This window comes from Trachurus trachurus, assembly GCF_905171665.1.
Source record: "Trachurus trachurus genome assembly, chromosome: 21".
NCBI classification, from domain to species: domain Eukaryota; kingdom Metazoa; phylum Chordata; class Actinopteri; order Carangiformes; family Carangidae; genus Trachurus; species Trachurus trachurus.
In genome coordinates, this window is record NC_139899.1 from 3,530,751 (window position 1) to 3,545,791 (window position 15,041).

Genomic DNA, 15,041 nt, shown 5'->3' on the forward strand with positions numbered 1-15,041 from the left:
CTTCTTGTCAGCCGATGGAGTTAGCAGTCCCCGCCCTCGTCCCTACGTCACCACATTCACGCGCATCCCTTGGCTGCACACACAGAGAGGACCGCCCCTTTATGCCGTTCTCTCTACTCATTGGATAAAGGTTGTAGGATACAAGGAAAGTTTTCTCCTCGGCTTACAGCAGAGCAGAGTGACTGACAGACCCGTGTTTCAGACCAAACACTCTATATAAGTGATTGCTGTTGGAACATTTAACCATTTAAGACTTATATTAACTCAAACATTCTGCTTACTTCTGCTTCAATTAACATTAGATTACATTGCATTTTATCTCTGTATACTGATTAAAAGGGAGATGTAACAATTTGATACTTCCATATGAAATTAAATAACCTGCATTATAAATGTTAAAATACATTTGCTTATTAAGTAAGATCATGCACTTAAATGTGATCTGTTTACATTTTCAAACATTCACATTGATGACTTGCATTCTCTTATCCTTCATGTTATAATCATTTGAATTGTTTGAACTGTTGTACCTCTAAAAAGTTTAACATTTAAATGTTTTTTGTTTATTTATTCATGACTGTATCTGTTTGGAAGAGACTTCTGTCTGGATGTATTAAAATATTATGTTTTACTACACAATAGATTTTGTTAAACAGCATATACCGGTAGTTGCATTCCATGAAAAATTGAGATGAACATTCATTTTTGCAAACATTATTTACTAATAAAGATGTACTGTCACTATTTCATAGAACATTTATTTAAAAGTGACTTAAACCTGCATGTGAACTGCAACTAGCTGTCTCTCTCTCTTTTCTCTCTTACTCCTTACTCTTTCATTATTTTTGTTTTGTATTATTCATTTATGTATGTTTTTTTATTAATTTTTTTTTATTTTTTCCTTATATTTTACTGTTTAATCTCTTACTTTTCTACTTATTTTTCATTATTGTTCAATTATTTTCCTATGTTATTGTTTTTAAACCGTAACAAATTTGATCTTTGAATATGTTGGGTGAGGTTTTCATATAAGCCCTCCTGGGTTTCATACCTCCCCTTTGCACATTCCAGTAATGTTGATTGTTCATGTTGTTTTTTTATATGATATTGTTTGTGCTAAATAAAATATTTTTTTTTTTTTTTTTTAAATATCCAACTGTAATGATTCCTGCAAAAAAAGAGCTTTGTACTAAACTGAATTTAAGTTTCCTGTCATTGTCACTGATATACAGTAGATGTAAAAATAACATACATTAAATACACATTACTTGTATTTTGAATAAGTGCAGTTCTTTAATGTGTCCTGTAGAGGGTGCCACAAGCTCAGAAATGATAGAATTCCTAGGTTATGTATTCAGTCCGTGCTCAAGTATCTATAACGAACAAAGTAGAAAAATAATGTCAAGTAAACCATACTTTTTTTTTTTTTTATCAGAAATCCAATTTATCAGTCAAACAAAATAAATCACAGCAAAAAGTGCATAACATATGAAAACTGAATTGAATATTAACAATCAAAATATATGACACACGATTATGCTGTGAGAATTCTTTGAAAACAAAAATGTACACAGTGTAACAAGGGTCCTGAAGTATCTTGATGATGTTACCTCTGTCTCTGATATGTCTTTGTTTGATAAGATCATGAAATGGCTAAAGACAGCACTGTGTTGCTGTCCTTCTGCTGTGTCAGTGGGCTGAGTTACTGCACTGCAACATATGGCTGAAAGCAATCTACAAGAGGTCATCTTTAGATGGTCAAAAGGTCACCCTGATGGTCAGCGTGTCCTTTCTGGCATATAGTGGTGAAAGGGAGCTGTGTGAACCAAACTATATTCAGAAGAAGACATGAATTTCACTACTCAACAGAGAGAGAATTATTACTTTCCATTTTTGTTACATATTTAGTGATATTCATTGGTCAGCTTAAGCTTGTTTGTAGCAGAAGCTCCCAGCACTGCTCTTCCTGGTCCGTCCAAATCTCGTGCGATTTGCATTGACACCCAGTTCACGGCTCTGCAAATCACGCGAGATTCCGGCAGAGCAACACTGGGAGCTTCCGCTACAAACAAGCTTAAAACATATACTTATTTAATTTTTTCAGAACAATTTCTCATGTTGGTGCTTCAATACAAGAGGGACATTACAGACGAGCTGTATGGAGGTATTTGGATGTTTTTTGGTGTGTCTTTTTGGACGAAGAAAAGTGAGCTCCGTTCACAGCCATCATATGGACATGCAGTGCTGCACGGAGCCCCGCTGTAACTCAGAGAAGGCACAGAGGACTCTGAAACTTCTCCCAGCCCTTAGTCGACATGAGGGTGAGTAGATAATGATGAAATTTGAATTTTGTTGAACTATCCCTTTAAGACAGTCTCATGAAATAAATAAAGGTTCTTTTAGCTTTAAATATTTGCTGATTTTACTGTGACCAAGCATCATCAATGCTTGAATTGTGTGTTTTTATTTATTCAGTGGTTTTTATGTCCAATATGCATGTTTTTCATCCACATGCTCAATTCATTCATCAGGTTCTGTAGAAGTGGAATAAAAATACACTTTTGAATCAAGTCTTTTTTTTCATAGGCAAGTGCTCTGGTTCTTTAACTCAAGTCTGAACAGCTTAACATTTTATTGGACCTTTATGACAACAACGTTCTATACTTTGTCCACCTATATATTTGTTGGCCTATAGTCTGAGCAGTAGGTGAGGTGCAGAAATATCTGTCTTGACAAGGTGTACATGTGGTACAGACTAAATACCTAAAATGCACATACACCATGCTGTGTGTCCACAGCTAAGTCACCACCACTTCTTTCTTTCTAACTCTCTCTCTTGCTACACTCATAACCTACTGTACTGATGTGCTTTAGTCTTTTAACAATATTCTGTCTCAAACCCCCCCAGTTATTCCTGTGAGATTATGTAGAAACTGAAGGTTTGGATAAATTCACTTTGACTATCCTGAATGTGCATGTGGGTTACAAAGGCCCAAACACCTTCCTGCCACCACCAGAGGGCAGCAAATTACACTGAACGCAAACAGGCCTCAGATCCTTTGTGGGACATACTGCTGTTCTGAGATCAGATATAAGGAGAGGTATCACTTCCATTTCATTGTTTTCTAATTGATGTTTTAGATTTAAAGTGCAAGCATTCCTTGACTCACCAGCAGCATGAAGAGGACAATTCATTACATTCAGTATATACTGTAATCATTGTTGTTGTAAACATTGATGTAAGAAATGAGGCTGTTCATATTCTATAATCTATAATATCTTTCAAACATACTGTATTCAATTTGATTACAAATTAACAGCAAAGTCATTTAAATCCTCATATGTCTTATCTTATTCTTCTGTATCATAGTGATAGTTTGACAGAATTTTCTGGCAATACAAATACTGGTAACTTTATACCTTAAAAAAATACATAGCGAGCAACTGTTTCATAATGTAGCTAAATGTATGTCATTGTTTTCACAATAAAGAACTGATTATTATTCAGGCAGTTTACACAATCACAGTTTTGAATTAGTAATTTTCAAATGAGAGAGACTCTGCTTTAATTTTTTATGGTGTACACACTTTTTTTTTTTTTTTTTTTTTGAAATGATGTACTTATATTACTTAATTAAATTTAATAAAGAAGGGAAAAGAAAAAACATGGGCACCGTACAAGTTTTGGTCTCTGTGTGTGTGTGATTGTGACACTTCATGATACTGTATGTCCTCCCCTCTAGAGAACATATAAGAGCTGTGTAACACTGATCTCAGGTCAGTCCAGCAGCCTGACTAAGCCCTTTGTTGTGGGGGTGGAAAAATAAAATCTCATTATTCTTTCTTTCTTTCTTTGGCAGCCTGATGAAGTTATTATTTTTGATGAAGTGAGAAGCACATGTGTTCCCTCAGCGGTCAGTGGGGATGAAAATGATCCTGATCATCTTGCACCATTCTGCCATAAAGTGCAGCTGTCCGTCCTACATGAACACATCTGTGTAAAACTGAGCCGGCTGAAAATTGGAAGAAAAACTTATGCTCAGCTTTGCCATCGGAGATTTCTGCCTTCGCAAATAATGTTCCCACTGCAATAATGCCCCCCATTCATGATAGTTCGGTGATCATGAATTGGATTTAGCAGATTGGCAAAAACATTATTTGTGACTAATTTCTTTGCAAGCGCGAATGCATCTTTTTGCCAATTCAGATAACTTGGTTTCATGGATGTGATAAAGTGATAGATTGTAATATACAGATTGTTACATATCTATAGGACCATTTCCCACAACCCCTCTAGCAGCAGTTCTCATCAAGCCTAAAATACATGACCCCGCTGACCTTCCTCCCAAAAGTCCACTGCCACCCAACCCCACCTCCCATCTCTGTCTGCACGCTTTGAATTATAACCTTTGTGCACTGATGGGAGCACAATGTTACAATTGTGATTGTATTTTAATTCTGATGGCGAAGTGAAAAAAGATAGCTTCCTCTGAGAATGGGCTAGATTTATGGGCCCTGTCCTGGCCGCTGGCCCCACATCCTCTCTGATCTGCTTTTACTCCGACGACCCCTTAACCCTCGGGGGTCATTAGAGAGCCCCCGAATGGTGCGGCTGGCCGCCAGCCCATCTCGCATGCTTGTTTTCCAATCAAATCACTATATTTAACGGGGACACGAGCCCAGGGCCAAGTCTAAACAGACATCTGTTTGAAATTGTTCCTCGCAATTATTTCACACAGAAGTTCTCCCTCTGCACCCCCTTCCGCATTCCTCGCCCCACTTTGGTCTTTTGTTTGTTGTTATTTGTTTTCAGCAAAAGCCTCCCCCTCTGGATTGCTAATGGACAGAAATGAGAGAGGGGGGGAGCGAGGTCCTTTTTTACGCCTGGGAAGTGCAGTAGTGGTGAGGGTTCTGGCTTCTGGAACTGCTGTCACACTGATACGCAGCCAGAGGAGAATAGGACGATCAGCGAGGGCTTTTTGATTCAGCACAAAGCAGAGTGTTCACTGAACACAGTGAGCAGCGTTTTACACTCTGGGGCCCTGTATGATCGCCAGCTCATATGACATCTCCATCAAGACTGTCAGACTGTGGCTTTCATGCCAAGGTGATGGCTTTATAAACAAGGTGAATGTAGCCTATCACAGGAGATGAAAATAATGCATCATTGTGATAACTTAGACTTGTTTTATCTTTTGGGGGAGAATAAGTTAATAGAAGAATGTGAGCTCTAAATGTGTGTAAAACATTATTTGAGAAAATAATCAGATCCACTCATAACGCTGCTGTGTGGCTGTGGAACAAGATGAGACCACTTTAGTACTGGCTACGATGTTGTACTGAGCACTGGCAGAGAAAGTTCTCACACAACATGTTCACACACAGTTTGTTGAAAACATGTTCTTTTCCTAACCATAACTTAAAGATCAACACCTGTTAAAAATCACGTTTTTAACCGTCTGTATGATTTTTTAAAATACAAAACATGACACATCTCTGAGTCTGGGTCTGATTGAGGTTCAGTCGTGTGTTTGAGTCTCTGACCTGATCTCTGACCAGCTCTCTGCTCTTTCACCTGGGGCCAGCAGGTGGTGGGCGGGGCCTGATCTCCCAATGAGGAAGTAAAGAGCAGTTTTCCCTTTTTATGTGGTAATGTCATGTTACTGTAAATGAAATGCTAAACATGTCACCACAACATAATGAGGAAAACAGTTCTATAGTATAAAGATCATTCATAAGAGACTGTGTTGTCCATGCAAAGTTAATGGCAATCAATAATAATAGTTGATATGTTTAAGACAGTTTATAGCCTGTGGTGCACCCTAACCTCTTACTGCCACCCATACACTGAGAGGGAAATCAATTCCTTTTAAAGTAAAACTTAGATTTCTTGAAGTCGTCTGCTGCCACCTTCTGATAATTCATCCAAAGCCTGACTCACTGAATAAACCTTTATGGTTCTGATGCAGTGGCTGCTGCTGTTGAGCAACTTTAAAGATCATAGTCAAGATGTCAGTATATGTTTAGATTAGATTAGATAAACTTTATTGTCCCCAAAGGGGGAAATTTGTCTTGGGCAAAAGTGCACCGTGTAGCAACAAGACAATAAGACATATAAGCACTGCAGCAATAAGCAATAAGCAGTGACATACATACAAACAATAGACATGCATACAGTGACAGACATACAGACAAAGCAGCATTGCACAGCATCAAAACCATAGCAGTCGGCATTATCAGTTCTAAAAGAGAGGTGTAAAGTAAAAAGGACATTGGCTTGGTAAAAAATAAATAAATACATTTAAAAGATCCTAAGATCAAGGAAATTTGCAAGAGTAAAAACTCGAGCTACGCTACGCTTCCTCCAATTAGGAGGCCACCAGCCTAGGGTTGATTCTGGCGTGAATAGGGACTGGCTGTTTGTTCAACAGAGCAATAGAATTAGGGAGGAAGGAGAGTTTATAACGGTTGCTTTTTGGGCGACAAGTTGAGGGAAATGCACTATGTAGTATGCAGTGTTCAGTGTGACTTACAATACAGGCAGCCACATTGTTTTGTTCATACTGTACATCAGAATGTTGTATGTTTCAGTGACTGATATGACTCATCTATGTCTGATCTCCTAGCAGCCCAGACCAGGGGTCTTCGACTTTTTTTTCAGGCCAAGGACACCCCCAAACTGATGGTGAGATGGAGCAGGGACCCTCCCTGTGTAAAACTGTGTACAGGGCCTATTGCCTTAAACATACCTTGTTATTGTGCATTCAATACTAAGCCATTCAGATAATACACAGGATCATACTGTATATTAAAGCAGAAGTAAGCGATCCGGTGGTTTTGGCTAACTTCCTGTCAGCCGATGGAGTTAGCAGTCCCCGCCCTCGTCCCTACGACACCACATTCACAAGCATCCCTTGGCTGCACACACAGTGAGGACCGCCCCTTTATGCCGTTCTCTCTCCTCATTGGATAAAGGTTGTAGGATACAAGGAAAGTTTTCTCCTCAGCTTACAGTAGAGCAGAGTGACTGACAGACCCGTGTTTCAGACCAAACACTAAGCGATTCCCATCGGAAGATATAACTATTTAAGACTTATATTAACACAAATATTCCGCTTACTTCTGCTTTAATGTTTTTATTTTAAACCTCTGCAGGTACAGTGAGTAGGGAGGTTGTACCACTGCCATTTATAAACAGACCTGTTAAACTGATACCAAGGCCAATATCATAAATATCTGTCAATTGCCTGATAATCATGAAGACAAGCTGTTCAAATTGCCTTCTTTAAATTTCAAACATAAATGTGTCTTATTTTCTTTTTCTAAACATAGAAAATGGAAACAAAAAAATATTTAAAAAAAAAGTCTAATCAACCAGAAATTCCACGACCCCCCTGCAGTACTTCCACTGACCCCCTAGGGGTCACGGACCGCCTGTTGAAGACCTCTGGTCTAGAGAGTGAGGAGGGAATTGATTCAAGACCAAACCTGCCTAAACTGGGACCAGGAATGCTACAGAATAAGTGTTGGTTTCCTGGATTTACAGGAGGAGGAGGATGCATTAGGTCAGGATGAAGGCAGAGGATTTAGAGTAAGTAGACACCTAAATGCCTGGACCAGTGTTCTCTAATGCACATTCAGATCTGTCAGAGCTGCTTGGCTCCGAGTTGCTGTTCAGTGTGGTGAGTGTATTTTATATGAGCATTTAGCAGGAGTGTGCTGCTGTCAGTCAAAACGATGCTCTCAGTCACCCCTACCCATGTAGCCAGAGATTAGATGTGTGATAATTCTTTGTCACCTAAAATGGGAGGTTTTGACACTTTGGAGTGCTAAAAGCCCGTATGTCAGGGAGGACTTTAGCACTGTACCTAAGTTACACTAAAAGCCAAGTAGCAAGTGTGTTTTCTTCAGTCCTTTTTTTAAAAGATGCTGCTATGAATAAAACAAATGTCTAGTAGCCATTTGATGCATTGGATAGAAACTAAAAAAACGCTGCATATTAATTTGTGCACATGGATTATATAAAAAAGAAGCTTCCAACAATATTCTCAATTTATGGCCCCAAACTATTGGGGTTCCATGTGTTATGGGTCACCTATACTGTACCACTGCTGGTTACTAGAATACATAAACTCATAAATGAATAATCTAATGACAGATTAGGGAGGTTTTGTAAACTGGTAATAACACTTGGTACCTTTTGGTCTTGTACACATTGTTGAAGTGATTATCAAGGGAGGGATGTTCAGGCTGTAACGGCCTGTAAGAAAAACAATCCCAGTGTCTGTCAACCATCTATATCTGAGGTAGATAGCAACACTTTTATTTAAAAAAAGATGGATTTTGGCAAACACAATTACAGGCTGTAGGTGGAGCCAGAGGAGTTGGATTTTGTCCTAAATTACTCATTTAATGTCCGACTATCAGAATATAGTGACAGTTCCAGCAAATATGACTGAATAATTGTTACCAACTGAAGCTTTAAGGCTGGGCCACAGAGGCAGAGGTTTCCCCTCCTCAATTTCCGACATGCGGAGAGTCAGATCAAATATATAAAACATTAGTAAGTGATGATCCATCCCAGCAGAACCACCAGACCGGCCCACAGCCTCAGTCTGTCCTCAGGCAGTGAGGTTACTGAACGGACAGGCCCCTCCTCATCACACACCACACTCCACCACTGCAATAACTGTGAACTAGACTTTGCATTGCTGCAGCTCTCACACGACATTCCACCCAGCTCAGTTTACCGCCCCAGCCCCCATTCTTTTTATACACAGAAGATGGACTTCAGTATTGCACTGCTGCACAACTGAGCCTTCAGGGGGAAGTACTTTATTGTTGTTATGTTGTTTTGATTTGCTAAATACTACACAGTACATATTTTGGTTAGTATATATTGGATATGTGGGAGGCACTTTTGCATTCCTGCTATGCCAGTACTAAGATGCTCAAATGACATCACATTGCTATTTATACAGTAACTGTTCTTACAAGTGACAATGACGTATTGAATTGAATTGAATTGAATTGAATTGAATTGAATTGAATTGAATTGAATTGAATTGAATTGAATTGAATTGAATTGAATTGGAAAATAAACCACTACACCTAAACATGCTTATTTCAAGGTGTTCTTCTCGACTAGTTAACACTAGTTTTCTCAATTTAAATTAAAGCAGAAGTAAGTGATATATTTGTGTTAATATAAGTCTTAAATAGTTATATCTTCCGACAGCAATCACTTACATAGAGTGTTTGGACTGAAACACGGGTCTGTCAGTCCCTCTGCTCTGCTCTGAGTCGAGGAGAAAACATTTATCGTATCCTACAGTTTTTATCCAATGAGGAGAGAGAACGGCATGCAGGGCTGTGTGTGCAGCCAAGGGACGCCGTGAATGTGGCGACGTAGGGACGAGGACTGTTATGGTGCGTTCAAGGAAACTCGTAACTCCTGTTTTTCCGACCTGTGAAGTTGTATCAGTTTGATCTGGTACGAGTTCACAGGTCAGAAGTTACGAGTGGCCGTTATAGTGACTTTCACCGGTAAAATAGGTCGGAAAAACATGAGTGGGTTGCCTGGAACGCTACAAAGTCGTAAGTTGTGACTTGAATCTGTAATTTACGATTTCAAAAACCTGCCTGGAACGCAGCATTAGCGAAAACGACCGGATCGCTCACTTCTGCTTTAAAACGTGTAAATGATGCTCCAGAAGAAGACATACTCTGACCACCCAACAACAAGAATGCAATATTGAAATCCTCTTGGTCTAATATAAAACCATTGGATCTCATTGGGTCGACAAAAACAAACCAGTGTTTACAATAATAATAATAATGTATCAATGTTTTTGGGGACTATTTTCCCTCATGGATTAATACATATTATAAAATACATACAGTTAAAGATGACGGTGTATGTGGTACTGCTGTGTGTGTTCATAGTAATGAAGATAGTTATTTCATTGTGTGTATTTGTGGTTGTTGGGGCTCACCTTCTAATGCACTGATCATTTAAACGTAGTCCCCAATCAAGTCTGGTCTGTACTACATCTACATCTCTCTGTCTCTCTCTCTGTCTCTTTCTCCCTCCCTCCCTAACTTCCTAGTCTCTCTCCCTCACTAATAAAAGTAAAAGAGAACAAAAAAAGAACAATTGAGCACTTTAGCGTGCAGGGTTTTTGTCTATCCTGTCATGTGTGACAACATTTGACCAACTATTCAAAGTCAGATCAGCCTGAACCCTCTGGCCAGGCGACAGTTATACAGACCTTTGATGTAGACAGGGAAATGTCCATGCATTTTTAGATGTGTAGTTTAACCAAATTACAGTGGCTTAAAAAGACACACGAAGATGACAGAGAATGAAACAGGGAAGCAGCCGTTCCTCAAAATAGACATATCCCTATCCCACATGTTGGCATCATGTCCAGGATGTATGCAACACAGTGGTTTACCATTCGCTACAGACCTGCTGTGTGTGCCCAGAGGAACTTTATTTGGCAAATGGACCATTATGCATTATACGGAAGGAAACAATCTGTGTTTTGTCTGAGCAGGGTTTTTTTTTTTTTTTTGCTGCATCACAACCCCCCTCCCCCTGCCTACAAGCCCTGAGGAAAAGAAAAGGAGTGTGTATATGATACTTGTGAGATGGTCAGGCCTCATGTTAAACGTAACTGACCCTAGTGCTTCATATACTGTGTTTTTTTCTTTTCTAAAATGCCTGATGGCACCATCATCCTCTTTGTTCCATTGATTTACGACGGTACGGAGATTATCTCGGCGCTGAGCTTTTCCTAACCTGTGTGATTATGGAAAACAAACAAGCTTAAGTGTCTATTTGCGAGGTTGTAAGGGTAAATCTACATGCATGGCTTTTTTTTTTCTTAAAGCCCAGGCATTCCGCTGTCTTTCAGCTATGCTCAGTCATTCAAACTGTACGTGTAGTTGCCATTTCTACTCCATAATTACAAGTGACGTGGATGTAAAAATACTAGTCCATCAGCATCAGCTACAAGTCAGGTCTCCCAACCCCTAAACAAGGTCAAGGGTTCAGGTTTGGGGTGGGAAAACTCCTTTGGTGTGTTCATAAGAAGCCAAAATGTCCTGATGAAAGGGTTTTCACAGCGTTGGGAGGAGGTGGCGCTTCGGTCAATGTGGCCTCCAGAAAATGTGACCGAGCCAAACCAGAGGAACATTAGCAAAGACGGAGCAGCCCATATACTCCCTGTGGTCTTTACTCTGCACATTCTTTCTTATCCACAATAACAGGTCTATCTTTACCTTTTTAATGCGTCCAATATATTTGAAACACTTGTTTTCTTTTCAAAGTCATGGTCTTAAGCAGACAAAGCACAGCTTATCCTTTAATAATCAGAATAACTTGTCATCATGGATTCTGTGTTTATTTCAAAGGGAAAGGGGCAGCGGGTATAAGGGAGATAAGTGGGTGTGCATTCTTTCAGCCAGTTACAACAGGAAAAAGGAAAAGTCTAAAAAAAGCATTAAAGAGAAGCTTTTAAATGTTGCTGACCAAAAGCCAAGACAAGGTCATCCACTCCCTACACACACATAAGCCTTTAATCAGAAGATCCCCCCCATCACTTCAATCAAATGATGGCATTCCTCAACGGCCCACTCATGACGAAGCTCTCAGAGCATCTGACCCTCAGTCAGCCCGGCAATAGAGGATAACCTAGGATGGGGTCATGATCTGGGTTAGGGACTGACCCAGGTCTCTTTCTCCCTCTAGCAGCGACACAATGCTGGCCTTCATGGCAGACATCCCCAAGGCTCTGTGAGAGTTGATCATAATTCTTGCACTTCCAGAGTTTAGTGGGGCACGTTCTTACCCTTGGGCTAGTAGCAGCAGCAGCAGCAGGACGGGGCCAAAGCTCTATTGGAGCAGTAGGTAACCCTGACTCAGACACGGGTCACGTCCCTCTGATCTCAGTCGGCATGGAGCTCAACGCAGGAAGCCTTTGATGAAAACCTGAGCCAAGCCAAGGGAGAAAGGCACAACAGCCCCAGTCAGTGAATCGCTTTATTATGATGACCTGAACCTCAGAAGGTCAAAGAGCACACTGTGACACACTCCGCTACTTCTTTATTCAGTCTACATTTCAAACGGGATTTTTAGTCACATTCTATGACTGTTTTATAAAAAACCTTCAATCACTGATGAGAGTAAATGAGTGAATAGACTGTTAAACATCGTGTCTGGTGACCTTGTGTTGATTAACCTGTTTTCACACTAGCAAAGCATTATATCCTCTAAAAGAGGTCTCAGATTTTTGGACCTAGAAGATATAGAGACTTGCAAGTGTGGATGCCCCTGATTAGGCAACAGTCGATCAATATCAGCTCATTTTCACAAACAAGAAATAAATAAAGATGGAAATCAATGCCTCTTGTCACTACTGATCCCCAGAAGTAAATACTACTCTGTGGCTGAGTGGCAGGGCCTTCTCCTACCGTGCTCCTTTTTTATGGAATGGCCTCCCACTAGATATCAAAGAAGCTACATCCACTGCAATTTTTAAGTCCCGTCTTAAAACATACTTAACTGTTTTATCATTTTCCTCAGGTGTTTTATTGTTTGTTACTATTGTACTTGATTTTATTGAGACAATATCATGGTGATTTTACTTTAAATAAATTGATGGATTGATTGAGAGAAGCACTTTGTGGTGTGCTGTGTTGTTCCACCTCCCACCTTGTTAAATGTGTTGGTACACAACAGGCCACTAAAACAAAACAACATGTGGAACTTTTACAAACTGTGTGAATACTGTATGCCATCTGCAATGCCTGCAAGAAATGATCATTATTAACCTCTGATTGGCTAACAAGTAGAGAGCTGAATTATACAAATATTTCAGTGGTTACAGTTTTGACATGATGATGGTGCTGCTTCAGAAAGTAGGGGGATAACTGGAGTAATTGGGAGTCATCTTCTACAAATGAGAAAAATCTCTATCAAATTTCATGGTAATGTGTCCATCAGGCCTACACAGTTATTTTGATATTTCACTGAAAGGGTAAACTTGGTGGTGCTTGGAAGGGGAGGGACAGGCAGCAGAGCTGACCAACATTACCATATAATATAACTGAATAAACTAGATAATCAATCTAAAGAGATGTTACTAGATTTTTTTTATCAACTTGCTCGTCTTACTGATGAATAACCTTTGCTGATCAGAGAAGACTGTGTGATTCTTTGGCCCGGTGAAAGTCTGAACAAGGAATGAGCACGTCACTGTAGAATACCAGCTATTTTCAGGCATTCTATATTGTGTTTGTTTCATGAGGGTCAGCTAAGGACAGCAATCTTTCATCCACTTGACCCTCTGCCCCTCTGATGTATGTTGTTTCGTCTGGTAGCAGCCACGGTGCGGGGTGCGGATGTCACCAGCCGACAGCTGACTTCCTCCTAATGCCTTGTACTTAACAGACACTGGCACCTCAGAGCCCCGCTGTGAGAGATTGGCTGACTTAGGGACAGCTGAACAGAGAGGAAGGGGATTCCACACACACACACACACACACACACACACACACACACACACACACACACACACACACACACACACACACACACACACACACACACACACACACACACACACACACACACACACACACACACACACACACACACACAGAGGAGGATGCTTCCCTTTCCACTCTGCTTCCCATCGCTGACAATGATAGGCCGATGACTGTGCTTTGAATGGGAAGTGCACTCAACGGGACACTGGCACCTTTCAGAATTTGTTACGTTACAAAACTGATAAGAGATTAGTCATAAAGACGTGTGCTGGTGTAACTTTGGACCATAATTCTGTCCTCATCATGTCTTAGCAGTGACTTTGTCATCATAAAAACTCAATGCAATGCTGTTTCACTGAAAAATGGAAAACATTTTTACAACATGGACAGATGTGTAATATAAACAGACAGAAGTAGGCTATATTAAAGATGGGTGCCTGGGTGATTCAAGGTTTTGCTTTTGATGTTCCTTTAAATTTCTATACAAATTTGTATAAATGATTAGGAGGAACAGAAGAGTTTTCTCTGCTGCCAAATGTAATTTCTTGCAGGAGTTGATGGTGGTGATTGTTGATAGACAAGAGCTTCAGATAATGAGAGAGGAAGACTCTGGGGCCTTCAAGGTATTCAGCGAAGCCGTAAGAGAAAAAATATTGAAATAATTAATTAGTTTGTTTGGTTTTACTCATGAAATAACAGTTATAATTTCTAGATTATTGTTAAACTAAGATGTAATGAACGATGTGTAATTCAAGTGAATGTGGGCATTATTTGATATTGACAGGTGTCTTAGCCAGTTAAATTGTGGGAGGAATAATTTTATACTGAGTGGAAAAGTGATCTGCAGAGGTTGTCAGCCAGCCAGTGAGGGAGCAAGGAGAAAAAAAGAATACCATTTCAGGAAAAAAAAAAAAAAAAACTTGAATGATCTAGAACGGTCGACCATCACCCAGTTTACCAGGATTAGTGCAAACTAGCAAGAGCTACCAGAAGCATTTCAAGGTAGCAGCTACAGCAGCCACAGTGCCAGCCTAGCATGGTCAGCTAAAGTCAATGTCAAACACAACCACATCAGCGTCACCCACTCCCGGAGGAGCAGGGCTCCTCTCCCCCAGGACATCACAACAGACCATAAGTAAGATTTTCTGTGTTTTACAGAAACGTGGCAACGACCTCATGACTTTTCACAGCTGAATGATTCAACTCCTCGTGGGTTTTCCACCTGCCGACCCTGTGTCTCTGCAGAGCTGGAGGTCTCCAAATGATATACTGCGGGAAATTTGACAAAGTCACTGCGGTATATATTTGGTTGAAGATGTTTCTGGAAATAAATGAATAGAAACTTGATCTTTGCTAAATTTTGTCTCTTAATTTTTTCCTATGTTTTGAACCTATGTTGGGTATTAGTGTTCAGGCATGAGTCAGTATGACATGTATTTGTAATATGTTGAACCTCCATGTGACATAGGGCTCTGGTCATTTATGTT